Source organism: Musca autumnalis, unplaced genomic scaffold (assembly GCF_047663935.1).
Source record: "Musca autumnalis isolate F117 unplaced genomic scaffold, ASM4766393v1 scaffold_5, whole genome shotgun sequence".
NCBI lineage: Eukaryota > Metazoa > Arthropoda > Insecta > Diptera > Muscidae > Musca > Musca autumnalis.
The window spans coordinates 77227510-77239591 of record NW_027412088.1 but is presented as its reverse complement, the minus strand read 5'-3'; the positions used below and the strand labels follow the sequence as shown (position 1 = coordinate 77239591).

At 38.4% G+C, this 12082-nt stretch overlaps 1 long non-coding RNA gene across 1 annotated transcript; it reads left to right on the top strand.

Moving 5' to 3' along the window:
• Nucleotides 1-8957: 8957 nt before the first annotated feature.
• Nucleotides 8958-9785, top strand: LOC141406520 (uncharacterized). The gene is made up of 3 exons (XR_012413413.1): nt 8958-8976; nt 9029-9138; nt 9205-9785. It is a non-coding gene; the product is annotated as an uncharacterized lncRNA (long non-coding RNA).
• The last annotated feature ends 2297 nt before the right edge of the window (nt 9786-12082 follow it).

The window sequence follows — 12082 nt, the reverse complement described above, 5'->3', positions numbered from 1 at the left end:
TCTAGAGGAAGACCTTGTGGTCTTCTATAAGAAGACCTTGTGGTCTTCTATAAGAAGACCTTGTGGTCTTCTATAAGAAGACCTTGTGGTCTTCTATAAGAAGACCTTGTGGTCTTCTATAAGAATACCTTGTGGTCTTCTATAAGAAGTCCTTGTGGTCTTCTATAAGAAGACCTTGTGGTCTTCTATAAGAAGACCTTGTGGTCTTCTATAAGAAGACCTTGTGGTCTTCTATAAGAAGACCTTGTGGTCTTCTATAAGAAGACCTTGTGGTCTTCTATAAGAAGACCTTGTTGTCTTCTATAAGAAGACCTTGTTGTCTTCTATAAGAAGACCTTGTGGTCTTCTATAAGAAGACCTTGTGGTCTTCTATAAGAAGACCTTGTGGTCTTCTATAAGAAGACCTTGTGGTCTTCTATAAGAAGACCTTGTGGTCTTCTATAAGAAGACCTTGTGGTCTTCTATAAGAAGACCTTGTGGTCTTCTATAAGAAGACCTTGTGGTCTTCTATAAGAAGACCTTGTGGTCTTCTATAAGAAGACCTTGTGGTCTTCTATAAGAAGACCTTGTGGTCTTCTATAAGAATACCTTGTGGTCTTCTATAAGAAGACCTTGTGGTCTTCTATAAGAAGACCTTGTGGTCTTCTATAAGAAGACCTTGTGGTCTTCTATAAGAAGACCTTGTGGTCTTCTATAAGAAGACCTTGTGGTCTTCTATAAGAAGACCTTGTGGTCTTCTATAAGAAGACCTGGTTGTCTTCTATAAGAAGAACTTGTGGTGTTCTAGAGGAAGACCTTGTGGTCTTCTATAAGAAGACCTTGTGGTCTTCTATAAGAAGACCTTGTGGTCTTCTATAAGAAGACCTTGTGGTCTTCTATAAGAAGACCTTGTGGTCTTCTATAAGAATACCTTGTGGTCTTCTATAAGAAGTCCTTGTGGTCTTCTATAAGAAGACCTTGTGGTCTTCTATAAGAAGACCTTGTGGTCTTCTATAAGAAGACCTTGTGGTCTTCTATAAGAAGACCTTGTGGTCTTCTATAAGAAGACCTTGTTGTCTTCTATAAGAAGACCTTGTTGTCTTCTATAAGAAGACCTTGTGGTCTTCTATAAGAAGACCTTGTGGTCTTCTATAAGAAGACCTTGTGGTCTTCTATAAGAAGACCTTGTGGTCTTCTATAAGAAGACCTTGTGGTCTTCTATAAGAAGACCTTGTGGTCTTCTATAAGAAGACCTTGTGGTCTTCTATAAGAAGACCTTGTGGTCTTCTATAAGAAGACCTTGTGGTCTTCTATAAGAAGACCTTGTGGTCTTCTATAAGAAGACCTTGTGGTCTTCTATAAGAATACCTTGTGGTCTTCTATAAGAAGACCTTGTGGTCTTCTATAAGAAGACCTTGTGGTCTTCTATAAGAAGACCTTGTGGTCTTCTATAAGAAGACCTTGTGGTCTTCTATAAGAAGACCTTGTGGTCTTCTATAAGAAGACTTTGTGGTCTTCTATAAGAAGAACCTTGTGGTCTTCTATAAGAAGAACCTTGTGGTCTTCTATAAGAAGACCTTGTGGTCTTCTATAAGAAGACCTTGTGGTCTTCTATAAGAAGACCTTGTGGTCTTCTATAAGAAGACCTTGTGGTCTTCTATAAGAAGACCTTGTGGTCTTCTATAAGAAGAACCTTGTGGTCTTCTATAAGAAGACCTTGTGGTCTTCTATAAGAAGAACCTTGTGGTCTTCTATAAGAAGACCTTGTGGTCTTCTATAAGAAGACCTTGTGGTCTTCTATAAGAAGACCTTGTGGTCTTCTATAAGAAGACCTTGTGGTCTTCTATAAGAAGACCTTGTGGTCTTCTATAAGAAGACCTTGTGGTCTTCTATAAGAAGAACCTTGTGGTCTTCTATAAGAAGACCTTGTGGTCTTCTATAAGAAGACCTTGTGGTCTTCTATAAGAAGACCTTGTGGTCTTCTATAAGAAGACCTTGTGGTCTTCTATAAGAAGACCTTGTGGTCTTCTATAAGAAGACCTTGTGGTCTTCTATAAGAAGACCTTGTGGTCTTCTATAAGAAGACCTTGTGGTCTTCTATAAGAAGACCTTGTGGTCTTCTATAAGAAGACCTTGTGGTCTTCTATAAGAAGACCTTGTGGTCTTCTATAAGAAGACCTTGTGGTCTTCTATAAGAAGACTTTGTGGTCTTCTATAAGAAGACCTTGTGGTCTTCTATTAGAAGACCTTGTGGTCTTCTATAAGAAGACCTTGTGGTCTTCTATAAGAAGACCTTGTGGTCTTCTATAAGAAGAACCTTGTGGTCTTCTATAAGAAGACCTTGTGGTCTTCTATAAGAAGAACCTTGTGGTCTTCTATAAGAAGACCTTGTGGTCTTCTATAAGAAGACCTTGTGGTCTTCTATAAGAAGACCTTGTGGTCTTCTATAAGAAGACCTTGTGGTCTTCTATAAGAAGAACCTTGTGGTCTTCTATAAGAAGACCTTGTGGTCTTCTATAAGAAGACCTTGTGGTCTTCTATAAGAAGACCTTGTGGTCTTCTATAAGAAGACCTTGTGGTCTTCTATAAGAAGACCTTGTGGTCTTCTATAAGAAGACCTTGTGGTCTTCTATAAGAAGACCTTGTGGTCTTCTATAAGAAGACCTTGTGGTCTTCTATAAGAAGAACCTTGTGGTCTTCTATAAGAAGACCTTGTGGTCTTCTATAAGAAGACCTTGTGGTCTTCTATAAGAAGACCTTGTGGTCTTCTATAAGAAGACTTTGTGGTCTTCTATAAGAAGACCTTGTGGTCTTCTATAAGAAGAACCTTGTGGTCTTCTATAAGAAGACCTTGTGGTCTTCTATAAGAAGACCTTGTGGTCTTCTATAAGAAGACCTTGTGGTCTTCTATAAGAAGACCTTGTGGTCTTCTATAAGAAGACCTTGTGGTCTTCTATAAGAAGACCTTGTGGTCTTCTATAAGAAGACCTTGTGGTCTTCTATAAGAAGACCTTGTGGTCTTCTATAAGAAGACCTTGTGGTCTTCTATAAGAAGACCTTGTGGTCTTCTATAAGAAGACCTTGTGGTCTTCTATAAGAAGACCTTGTGGTCTTCTATAAGAATACCTTGTGGTCTTCTATAAGAAGACCTTGTGGTCTTCTATAAGAAGACCTTGTGGTCTTCTATAAGAATACCTTGTGGTCTTCTATAAGAAGACCTTGTGGTCTTCTATAAGAAGACCTTGTGGTCTTCTATAAGAAGACCTTGTGGTCTTCTATAAGAAGACCTTGTGGTCTTCTATAAGAAGACCTTGTGGTCTTCTATAAGAATACCTTGTGGTCTTCTATAAGAAGACCTTGTGGTCTTCTATAAGAAGACCTTGTGGTCTTCTATAAGAAGACCTTGTGGTCTTCTATAAGAAGACCTTGTGGTCTTCTATAAGAAGACCTTGTGGTCTTCTATAAGAAGACCTTGTGGTCTTCTATAAGAAGACCTTGTGGTCTTCTATAAGAAGACCTTGTGGTCTTCTATAAGTAGACCTTGTGGTCTTCTATAAGAAGACCTTGTGGTCTTCTATAAGAAGACCTTGTGGTCTTCTATAAGAAGACCTTGTGGTCTTCTATAAGAAGACCTTGTGGTCTTCTATAAGAAGACCTTGTGATCTTCTATAAGAAGACCTTGTGGTCTTCTTTAAGAAGACCTTGTGGTCTTCTTTAAGAAGACCTTGTGGTCTTCTTTAAGAAGACCTTGTGGTCTCCTATAAGAAGACCTTGTGGTCTTCTATAAGAAGACCTTGTGGTCTTCTATAAGAGAAGAAGAGCTTGTGGTGTTCGAGAAGAAGACCATGTAGTCTTCTAAAATAAAACCTTGTGATATTCTCTAAGAAGACCTTGTGGTCTTCTATAAGAAGACCTTGTGGTCTTCTATAAGAAGACCTTGTGGTCTTCTATAAGAAGACCTTGTGGTCTCCTATAAGAAGACCTTGTGGTCTTCTATAAGAAGACCTTGTGGTCTTCTATAAGAAGACCTTGTGATCGTCTATAATAAGACCTTGTGGTCTTCTATAAGAAGACCTTGTGGTCTTCTATAAGAAGACCTTGTGGTCTCCTATAAGAAGACCTTGTGGTCTTCTATGAGAAGACCTTGTGGTCTTCTATAAGAAGACCTTGTGGTCTTCTATAAGAAGACCTTGTGGTCTTCTATAAGAAGACCTTGTGGTCTTCTATAAGAAGACCTTGTGGTCTTCCGTAAGAAGACCTTGTGGTCTTCTATCTGTAAGAAGACCTTGTGGTCTTCTATAAGAAGACCTTGTGGTCTTCTTTAAGAAGACCTTGTGGTGTTCTAGAGGAAGACCTGTGGGGTCTTCTATAAGAAGGCCTTCTGGTTTCTATAAGACTACCTTGTGGTTTTCTCTAAGAAGACCTTGCGGTCATATTTAAGAGGAACTTTTGGTCTTCTTTAAGAAGACGTTGTGGTGTACTAAAGGAAGACTTAGTGGTCTTCTATAAGAAGACTTAGTGGTCTTCTAAAAAGACCTTTTGGTGTTCTAGAGGAAGACCTGTGAGGTATTCTATAAGAAGGCCTTGTGGTCTCTATAAGAATACCTTGTGGTTTTCTATAAGAAGACCTTGTTGTCTTCTATAAGAAGAGCTTGTGGTATTCTATAAGAAGACCTTGTGGTCTTCTATAAGAAGACCTGGTTGTCTTCTATAAGAAGAACTTGTGGTGTTCTAGAGGAAGACCTTGTGGTATTGTATAAGAAGACATTGTGGTCTTCTATAAGAAGATCTTGTGGTCTTCTATAAAAAGACCTTGTGGTTATCTAGAGGAAGCCTTTTGGTATTCTATAAGAAGACCTTGTGGTTTTCTATAAGAAGACCTTGTAGTCTTCTATTAGAAGACCCTGTGATCTTGTACAAGAAGACCTTGTGGTCTTTTATAAGAAGACCTTGTGGTCTTCTATAAGAAGACCTTGTGTTCCTCTATAAGAAGACCTTGTGGTCTTCTTTAAGAAGACCTTGTGGTCTTTTGCAAGAAGTCCTTGTGGTCTTTTGCAAGAAGACCTTGTGGTCTTCTTTAAGAAGACCTTGTGGTCTTCTTTAAGAAGACCTTGTGGTCTTCTATAAGAAGACCTTGTGGTCTCCTATAAGAAGACCTTGTGGTCTTCTATAAGAAGACCTTGTGGTCTTCTATAAGAGAAGAAGAGCTTGTGGTGTTCGAGAAGAAGACCTTGTAGTCTTCTAAAATAAAACCTTGTGATATTCTCTAAGAAGACCTTGTGGTCTTCTATAAGAAGACCTTGTGGTCTTCTATAAGAAGACCTTGTGGTCTTCTATAAGAAGACCTTGTGGTCTTCTATAAGAATACCTTGTGGTCTTCTATAAGAAGACCTTGTGATCGTCTATAACAAGACCTTGTGGTCTTCTATAAGAAGACCTTGTGGTCTTCTATAAGAAGACCTTGTGGTCTCCTATAAGAAGACCTTGTGGTCTTCTATAAGAAGACCTTGTGGTCTTCTATAAGAGAAGAAGAGCTTGTGGTGTTCGAGAAGAAGACCTTGTAGTCTTCTAAAATAAAACCTTGTGATATTCTCTAAGAAGACCTTGTGGTCTTCTATAAGAAGGCCTTGTGGTCTTCTATAAGAAGACCTTGTGGTCTTCTATAAGAAGACCTTGTGGTCTTCTATAAGAATACCTTGTGGTCTTCTATAAGAAGACCTTGTGATCGTCTATAACAAGACCTTGTGGTCTTCTATAAGAAGACCTTGTGGTCTTCTATAAGAAGACCTTGTGGTCTTCTATAAGAAGACCTTGTGGTCTTCTATAAGAATACCTTGTGGTCTTCTATAATAAGACCTTGTGATCGTCTATAATAAGACCTTGTGGTCTTCTATAAGAAGACCTTGTGGTCTTCTATAAGAAGACCTTGTGGTCTTCTATAAGAATACCTTGTGGTCTTCTATAAGAAGACCTTGTGATCGTCTATAATAAGACCTTGTGGTCTTCTATAAGAAGACCTTGTGGTCTTCTATAAGAAGACCTTGTGGTCTTCTATAAGAAGACCTTGTGGTCTTCTATAAGAAGACCTTGTGGTCTTCTATAAGAAGATCTTGTGGTCTTCTATAAGAAGATCTTGTGGTCTTCTATAAGAATACCTTGTGGTCTTCTATAAGAAGACCTTGTGATCTTCTATAATAAGACCTTGTGGTCTTCTATAAGAAGACCTTGTGGTCTTCTATAAGAAGACCTTGTGATCGTCTATAATAAGACCTTGTGGTCTTCTATAAGAAGACCTTGTGGTCTTCTATAAGAAGACCTTGTGGTCTTCTATAAGAAGACCTTGTGGTCTTCTATAAGAAGACCTTGTGGTCTTCTATAAGAAGATCTTGTGGTCTTCTATAAGAAGATCTTGTGGTCTTCTATAAGAATACCTTGTGGTCTTCTATAAGAAGACCTTGTGATCTTCTATAATAAGACCTTGTGGTCTTCTATAAGAAGACCTTGTGGTCTTCTATAAGAAGACCTTGTGGTCTTCTATAAGAAGACCTTGTGGTCTTCCGTAAGAAGACCTTGTGGTCTTCTATAAGAAGACCTTGTGGTCTTCTATAAGAAGACCTTGTGGTCTTCTGTAAGAAGACCTTGTGGTCTTCTATAAGAAGACATTGTGGTCTTCTTTAAGAAGACCTTGTGGTGTTCTAGAGGAAGACCTGTGGGGCCTTCTATAAGAAGGCCTTCTGGTTTCTATAAGACTACCTTGTGGTTTTCTCTAAGAAGACCTTGCGGTCATATTTAAGAGGAACTTTTGGTCTTCTTTAAGAAGACGTTGTGGTGTACTAAAGGAAGACTTAGTGGTCTTCTATAAGAAGACTTAGTGGTCTTCTAAAAAGACCTTTTGGTGTTCTAGAGGAAGACCTGTGAGGTATTCTATAAGAAGGCCTTGTGGTCTCTATAAGAATACCTTGTGGTTTTCTATAAGAAGACCTTGTTGTCTTCTATAAGAAGAGCTTGTGGTATTCTATAAGAAGACCTTGTGGTCTTCTATAAGAAGACCTGGTTGTCTTCTATAAGAAGAACTTGTGGTGTTCTAGAGGAAGACCTTGTGGTATTGTATAAGAAGACATTGTGGTCTTCTATAAGAAGATCTTGTGGTCTTCTATAAAAAGACCTTGTGGTTATCTAGAGGAAGCCTTTTGGTATTCTATAAGAAGACCTTGTGGTTTTCTATAAGAAGACCTTGTAGTCTTCTATTAGAAGACCCTGTGATCTTCTACAAGAAGACCTTGTGGTCTTTTATAAGAAGACCTTGTGGTCTTCTATAAGAAGACCTTGTGGTCTTCTATAAGAAGACCTTGTGTTCCTCTATAAGAAGACCTTGTGGTCTTCTTTAAGAAGACCTTGTGGTCTTCTATAAGAAGGCCTTGTGGTCTCTATAAGAATACCTTGTGGTTTTCTATAAGAAGACCTTGTGGTCTTCTATAAGAAGACCTTGTTGTCTTCTATAAGAAGAGCTTGTGGTATTCTATAAGAAGTCCTTGTGGTCTTCTATAAGAAGACCTTGTGGTCTTCTATAAGAAGACCTGGTTGTCTTCTATAAGAAGAACTTGTGGTGTTCTAGAGGAAGACCTTGTGGTATTGTATAAGAAGACATTGTGGTCTTCTATAAGAAGATCTTGTGGTCTTCTATAAAAAGACCTTGTGGTGATCTAGAGGAAGCCTTTTGGTATTCTATAAGAAGACCTTGTGGTTTTCTATAAGAAGACCTTGTAGTCTTCTATTAGAAGACCCTGTGATTTTCTACAAGAAGACCTTGTGGTCTTTTATAAGAAGACCTTGTGGTCTCCTATAAGAAGACCTTGTGGTCTTCTATAAGAAGACCTTGTGGTCTTCTATAACAGAAGAAGAGCTTGTGGTGTTCGAGAAGAAGACCTTGTGGTCTTCTATAAGAAGACCTTGTGGTCCTCTATAAGAAGACCTTGTGGTCTTCTATAAGAATACCTTGTGGTCTTCTACAAGAATACCTTGTGGTCTTCTATAAGAAGACCTTGTGGTCTTCTATAAGAAGACCTTGTGGTCTTCTATAATAAGACCTTGTGGTCTTCTATAAGAAGACTTTGTGATCTTCTATAATAAGACCTTGTGGTCTTCTTTAAGAAGACCTTGTGGTCTTCTATGAGAAGACCTTGTGGTCTTCTATAAGAAGACCTTGTGGTCTTCTATAAGAAGACCTTGTGGTCTTCTATAAGAAGACCTTGTGTTCTTCTATAAGAAGACCTTGTGGTCTTCTTTAAGAAGACCTTGTGGTCTTCTTTAAGAAGACCTTGTGGTCTTCTTTAAGAAGACCTTGTGGTCTTCTATAAGAAGACCTTGTGTTCTTCTATAAGAAGACCTTGTGGTCTTCTTTAAGAAGACCTTGTGGTCTTCTTTAAGAAGACCTTGTGGTCCTCTATAAGAAGACCTTGTGGTCTTCTATAAGAAGACCTTGTGGTCCTCTATAAGAAGACCTTGTGGTCTTCTATAAGAAGACCTTGTGGTCTTCTATAAGAAGACCTTGTGGTCTTCTATAAGAAGACCTTGTGGTCTTCTATAAGAAGACCTTGTGGTCCTCTATAAGAAGACCTTGTGGTCTTCTATAAGAATACCTTGTGGTCTTCTATAAGAATACCTTGTGGTCTTCTATAAGAAGACCTTGTGGTCTTCTATAAGAAGACCTTGTGGTCTTCTATAAGAAGACCTTGTGGTCTTCTATAATAAGACCTTGTGGTCTTCTATAAGAAGACTTTGTGATCTTCTATAATAAGACCTTGTGGTCTTCTTTAAGAAGACCTTGTGGTCTTCTATGAGAAGACCTTGTGGTCTTCTATAAGAAGACCTTGTGGTCTTCTATAAGAAGACCTTGTGGTCTTCTATAAGAAGACCTTGTGGTCTTCTATAAGAAGACCTTGTGTTCTTCTATAAGAAGACCTTGTGGTCTTCTTTAAGAATTGGAGAATTTCTTTTGTGAGTTTTCATAGTGTTTGTTAATGCATTTTCTTAAAATGTTTCGTTCTAGGATTTCCAATTCCTTGGCCACTATGGGTGAAATAGTGAACCAGATTGGAAACCCGTAGGATAATATTGGTCTGATTGCAACCTTGTATAAAAGCAGTTTCGTATTCTGGGGTAAGTACTTATTGTGTAGAATGTACGAAAACTTCCCTGATATTCTTCTTGCTTTTTGAATTGCAGAACGTGCGTGAGAATTGAACTTCAATAGATTGTTGAAGTTTATGCCCAAATATTTAAATGATGTTGCAAATGGTATATCTACGCCATCTAGCGACAAGTGCAATGATTTGCTTTCTGGAACCACGTACTTGGGGCATTTTCCAGAGGCGTTGCGAATGCACATAGCCACGGATTTTGCAGCATTGATTTTGATGCCCCATGTTTTGTAGTATTCATTGATGATGTGAAGGTGTGACTTTGCGCTATTTAAAGCATTACATGGTGATAAATTGTGGGAGTAAATCAGGCAGTCGTCTGCGTATAATATTGCCTGTGATCTCTGGCTTACATGTGGAAAGTCATGTAGGAATATATTGAAGAGATAAGGTGCCAGGATGCTACCTTGTGGTACGCCGCTGCTAACTGAACCCAATGATGAAGACGAGTTGTTAATTTGGACCATGAATTTGCGTGACATGAAAAAGCTTCGCATTATTTTTATTAGATATGGGTCGAAGCCAATTTGAATCAACTTGTATAGAATTCCGATGTGGCAAACGGAATCGAAAGCTTTTTGAATGTCAAGGGATATTGCAACTGTGCATTTTTTGTCCAGCATAAATGTCAAAATCAACGCATCAGCTATCATATTAGATGCCAATGAACATGCTTGCTGCGAGTTTCTACTAGGCCAAAATTGTATGGCAGAAAACAGGAGAAGAGGGTGTTATTCGGCGCTATTTTTTGTTTAAAGAGAAGTGCAAGTCTTGCTAAATTCCGGAGTACGGGAACGCATTTTTACCTACTAAACTACTGCAAGAACTACTTTTATCTATTATTGTGGTGTCTCAACGATAAAATCATTTTTTTTATTTTTCATTTGTTAGTACTATACACAATTAATACGATATATAGATAATTTTACGACAATTTTCCAAATAAATTTGTAAAGTTCTATATTGTCATATATTTTTGATGATTAATTCAATTTACAACAACTTGTTTTGGAAATTGATGTTCGATCAGCTGCGCATATGCATCTACCTTAATCATTGTGATATGTTTGAAATCAACAAAAAATAAGTATAAACACTGGCATTGCGTTTATAAAAGTCCCAATTTACATTGGGCGAGTTTACTTGCGGCAATTGTCATTTTGTAGGAGAGAGAGGTGAGGCATATGGCAACCCTTTGCCTCACAGCACCCTCTCTCACCTACAAACTGACAGTTGCCGCAAGTAAACTCGCCTAATGTAAATTGGGACAAAGGCAATTCTGTTCGGTAAAGTTTTGATTTCAAAACAATGACAATAATGTCAAATACGAAAAATATAAAATTAATTGCCGGTACGAGCAATTTGTTTTCCATTTACCTTACTTGTCTCTTCTACAAACTGGGACTTGTCGCAAGTAAACTCGCCTAATGTAAATTGACTATTATTGTGCAAAAATTATTGAAACAGGTACAAATATTTTTAATATTTCTCGACAAATGTAAATAACAACCATATTTTTTGAAAATGATTGGAAAAACATTGTTACTGCTAAACCTAAGTAACGACGGTACGTACACAAATATTTCACCAACCTACCAAAACAACGCTCTCTGAGCGTCCGTATTACCCAAATACCTTGAGTCCCAAATCACATTTAAAACACAAAATCCGCGACCGAAACTTACTTAAACGTTTTCATTCGTAAACAAATAATTTTCCTTTTCAATGAATTGTATTTCATGTTTTGTTGGGCTTTTGTTTTTAAAATAAAACAAGTAAAAAAGTATCAGTCGGCTTGGCCGACATAGATATACCCTCAGCCTGTGTATATTGAAACAATTTTTCCCAAAAAACGGCTTTAAAAATTTTCGGCGCAAAAGTTTTGCGGAGGAGATACTAAAAGGAATGGATCGACATTGACCGTTATGGAAGTGGATCTCCAGCCGCAACATATGGTGCCACAGGGGGTTTTTACACTCTTCGGGCTGTTTGCTCAAGAAGTATGGATTTGCCCCTAAAAAAAGCTTTGAACATCGTAAATGAGGCAGCGAATGCAAGTTGCTTCAACAAAAATCAAAGTGATTCGATATCAGGTCTTAAAGTGAACTTATCCGAAATTTTGTGTGAGAGGTACCGGATAGAGTGGACAAATATAGTCCATATTTGAACCTGATCTATATCTGGTAGATATATTAGAATGTGTAAAGTATAGACCAATTCGGCCACTCCCTTCAAGAGTTACCGTATGAACAATTTTTCCGAACATTTTTGAACTTTTGTGGGGGAGGTACCTGAAGGAGTGTCCCGATATGGCTTATCTTCAAACTTAAACTATGTTTGGACAAAATATTACTAAGACCATATTTTGGACTGAATCGGCAGATCCGTTCGAGAGTTATCGTGCGCTCCAACCACCTTACACGGTGTCATAGGGGTTTTTTGCAACTTTCATGCTATTTTCTCAGGAAGTATGGACTTGCCCCTGATGAAACTTGTACCGTCGTATGGAGGGCAGGGAATACAAGTTGCTAAAACAAAAATCAAAGCGATTCGAGAGATGGCCCTAAACTGAATTTTTCCGAAATTTTGTGTGGGGGGTACCCGAAGGAGTGGACCTATTGAGACCATATTGGAACCTCATATTACTCTGGTACAAAGTTTACACTATACATAGTATGGACCAAAGCGGTCACTCCCTTCAAGAGTTATCGTGCGCACAAACTTTCCGAACATTTTCGAACTTTTGTGGGGGAGGTACCGGAAAGAGTGGACCGCTATAACCCATCTTCGAGCTTAAACTATGTTTGGGCAAAATATTACGAAAGACAAAATTTGAACCGAATCGGTTCATCCATTCGAGAGTTATCGTGCGCTCCAGCCAGACAGACGGACGGACATGGCTC